Below are 4,388 nucleotides of genomic sequence, written 5' to 3'. Positions count from 1 at the left end.
TGACCAAACCATCTAAGACGACTTTCTCTAATTTTGTCCGTCAGAGGAGCTACACCAACCCTATCACGAATATACTCGTTTTGCATTTTGTCTCTAAGTGTAAAGCCACTCATCCACCTAATCATTCTCATCTCGGCAACACTTAACTTAGCATTATGCTTCTCCTTTAAAGGTCAACATTCAACGCCATAGAGCATTGCAGGTCTCACCACAGTCTTATAAAATTTTCCTTTCAGTCTAACAGATACTTTTCTATCACACAAAAGACCCGAAGCATTCCTCCCCTTCAACCAACCAACTTGAATTATACTATTAACATGCCCATCTATATCACCATCGCTCTAAACAACAGACCCGAGATATCTCAATTGTTTAATTGTTCACACCTTTTAAGAATTTGATCACCCAAAGTTACACTTCTGTCGCTAGAGCTACTACTACTAAAATTACATTCCATGTATTCAGTTTCAATTCTACTCAAATGAAGGCCTTTAAACTCCAATGTAGACCTCCATAATTCAAGTTTTTCCTGAGTTTTTTCTCTCGTCTTATCCACCAGAAGGATACCATTAGCAAAAAGCATACACCAAGGTACATCCTCCTGTAAATGTCTAGCAAGACCATCCATAATTAAAGCAAAAAGGTATGGGCTTAAAGTCGGTCTCTGATGTAATCCAACAGAAATAGGAAAATATTTGGTCAATCCTCCTTTAGTTCGAACACAATTAACAACTCTAGTATACATATCTTTAATGACTTGAATATAAGTCGTATCAACACCTTTCTTCTCAAGAAGTCTCGAAAGGATATCTCTTAGAACCTTTTCGTAAGTTTTTTCTAAACCAATAAAAATCAAATGTAGATTCTCCATATTATCTCTAAACTTCTCTATCAAACCTCTCAATAAATGTATAGCTTCCATAGTAGACCTTCCCGGCATAAATCCAATTTGATTATGAGAAATCTTTGTAATACGTCTTAATCTATGTTCAATTACCCTCTCCCATAATTTTAAAGTATGACACATCAACTTAAACCATCTATAATTTGCAAACTCTTTTGCATCCCCTTTATTCTTAAAAATGGGGACCAAAATACTCTTCCTCTACTCCTTATGCCTTTTTTGTAGTTTTTGAAATAATATTAAAGAGTTTAGTAACCCAAGAAACTATCAAATCTCCTAAATATTTTCATACTTCAATTGGAATATCATCAGGCCCTACAGACTTTCCACACTTATTTTTCTTTAAAGTCTTCTCAAACGCCCTACAGACTTTCCACACTTATTTTTCTTTAAAGCCTTCTCAAACTCTTTTTTACTAATGTGACGATAAAAATGAAATGTTTTATTATTACTAATGATATTAAGATCACTAAGTTCAGGAGCTTCACTGAAAAGTTTATCAAAATAACTCACACACATTTATTGAATATCTTTTCTAAGAAATGCACTTCTCAAAATAACTCACACACATTTATTGAATATCTTTTTTAAGAAATGCACTTCTTTATTTTCATCTTTAATATATTTTACTTGAGTTAAATCTTTATTTGAGTTAAATCTTTATTTAGTTAAATCTTTATTTTTATTTTTTCTTTGTTAGGCTAGTTTATACATATATTTTTCACCCTTCTCAGTATCTAATCTATTATAAAGATCATTAAAAAAACAATTTTCAGCGTCACAAATTGCTTGTTTAGACTTCCTGCAGGCCGTTTGATATTTTCCCAATTCTCTGAGCTTTTACATTTAAACTAATTTTTATAACATAACTTCTTATATTTTATCTCTAGTTTATATTACTTGGAATTGTAATATATTTTTTTTCTCTAGATTCTACTTCCTCTAATTTTTTCTTAATGAAGCATTCTCCTTGTTATGCTTCTGGTTCTCTTCCCTAAACGCCAGACATGTATCTAATTAAGCATCTTCAACAACAATCAATGAAGTAGTCTCCCAATGTTCCAATTGCTCTTGTAATTGACCACTTACTAGGCATAAACAAATAATTTGAACTCCTATAAACATATCCCTCAAAATATCCAAGGTGTCAACGTGTCAGCATCCAAACAACCTGTATAACTATGCTCCTTGTTAAGGAAGATAACATGAATATAAATTGTTTAGCTTTACATTGCAGAGACTAATAATAAGCATTTACAATAATTTATACAGTTGATCTCCAAGTTCATAGTTAAAGGTTCAAAAGATGTTTCCAAGCTCATAAGATAGCTTTCAGAGTAGTGATATGCAAAATGGGAAAACACTGACTATAGATTTATACGCTTAACAATGGAAACAACATAGCGGGTGCTATAATGTTCCTTCTAGTCCTAGCTGAAACCGATGGAATCATTTAGCAAAAAGGAAGTCATGGTTTAAAGCCGTATCAAAACAGCTTGACAAGAGTGCATCAAGTAGCGAAACACAATGTCTGGGAGGCTAAACAAATTCAAGCATCAAATGATCGTATATCGAGGAAAACACGGCCAAACAAACTAATAAACCCATAGCAATGCATTCATATTGTCCTCGGGTATAAATTGATCCAAGAAAACAATCACAAATAGGCCAATAAAAATTAAAATCTCCATTCATATAATTTTCAACCACACCGATCCTGTCACCAGCCTATCTCAACCCTAAGGAACAAAAGACAAATTAACTTAGACACCAGTACCGTTCAGAAAGAAACAAAAATAACGAATCAACAGATAACCGGGCATACACCAAAGGAGGTAACAAAATATTACACAGAAGCAATGGCCGAAAAGCCTCCATCTCCAGTAATCCCAAACCAATCAAACAACAAATTAAGCAGGGCATAAGGGTGTTACCGCAGAATTAAAAAAGCGCAAATCCACACATCAATCTGGACAACAGGAACAAGCTCTTGATCGGAGAATGAATTCTACTTTTTCCGGTAGAGAGCAAGCAATAAAGAAGTGCAAGCCTTGAATGAAAGAGAGATAGAAGAGAGGGGATCCGCACCTAAGAGCAGCTTAAGATGATAAACGCCGACGATCGCCGAGGGGACGGGGAAAGGAATAGGTCGAGAGGGAGGTTCAGGAGGCTTCCAGTTGGCTTTGCTAAGGAATCAGCTCAGCTGATTGATGGCACGTGCGATGTTAAAATGTGAGGAGAAAGTTTCTCACGTGGGAACAGAACTTCAAAAGCCAAGATGCATCATGCACTAGATTGTTGATCATACATACATTCAATGTGAAGGAATTTATATGGATACCACACATTTTTTATGTATTTACATATCTAGCATCAAGTTTAATATTTGTATACATAACACTCATATTTTTAATATTATACCATATAAATGTTTACATGCCAATCACCCAAGGTACTCATATTTTTAATATTATATTGTAGGGGTTGTTAAATACCAACCAAGTAAAAGCATTAAATATATCATTTTAACCAACTAAGTTATAAATATAATATTTTAACCACGACAAAATATTTATTCAAAAACTTTATTAGTGGGTTTTTGGAGCATGACTGTAACGAAAAAATTCGTTAAAATATAATATTTAAGGTTCAGGTCATGGTTTAAAAAGTCAATTGGATTGGTCAGTTAGGCTGGTTGGACGGTGAACCGGTCATTCAACCGGTCAGGTCCAAGCTCAAAACCATTTTTGCATATGCCAACTTGTCTAAATATTATACAAATTTAGTCTTTTAATTTAAGTTAGATGGTCAGAAATAAAATATTTAAATAAAAAATAGAGAAAATGTCGTATCAAAGATTTTTTATTTAGAATATTATTCAAAATATTCAATAGTATTGTCTTAAGTTAAATATTATTTATTAATTTAATAAAAAAAATTTAATATATTATTATTTTATTGCATCATCCGGTTCAACTTCCAATTTAAACCTGATTGAACCATTGAACCTTAAACATTTACTTTTTTTTATTTGAAGTTCGTTTCGATTTTTGCAATGTATATTTGGATGGTTAAAATGTTATATTTAATATTTATGGAGGTTCGTATCTAAAAACCCCTATATCAGATCACTATTACTAACTTTTTAAAAATTCAAGAGCATGTTTTTATGCATAAGTTTATGAAACCAAAATATTATAAATGCAAATCTGAAATTGTAGATGTTAGATATCTAAATACATAAGAATTATAAGGTATTTATGTAAATTTCTCCATTTTTTTAGCTCTAATCTACATATTTTACTCTTAAGTTTAAGATGAATTTGAATGTAATTTAAAATTCAAATTTATATTAATTTTTTTAATAGTTTTTTGTTAAATTCAATACGTTATAATATATACTTAAATATAATTATTATATCATTATATAATATAGTTATTATATTTAATTGCATTTATGTTTTTATCAAAATTGATACAATTC

General features: G+C 31.5%; 1 long non-coding RNA gene across 1 annotated transcript in view; it reads right to left on the bottom strand.

The window, feature by feature from the left end:
* The window catches only part of LOC110035867, a 7,698-nt gene extending 4,535 nt beyond the window's left edge, over positions 1-3,163 (bottom strand). The window contains exon 1 of the long non-coding RNA XR_002295177.1: positions 2,993-3,163. This is a non-coding gene — a long non-coding RNA (uncharacterized LOC110035867). The remainder of the gene's footprint in view (positions 1-2,992) is intronic.
* Positions 3,164-4,388: the final 1,225 nt, after the last annotated feature.

This window comes from Phalaenopsis equestris, unplaced genomic scaffold (assembly GCF_001263595.1).
Source record: "Phalaenopsis equestris unplaced genomic scaffold, ASM126359v1 Scaffold200402, whole genome shotgun sequence".
NCBI lineage: Eukaryota > Viridiplantae > Streptophyta > Magnoliopsida > Asparagales > Orchidaceae > Phalaenopsis > Phalaenopsis equestris.
The sequence above is the reverse complement of the archived record's forward strand: the minus strand, read 5'-3'. Positions and strand labels throughout refer to the sequence as shown.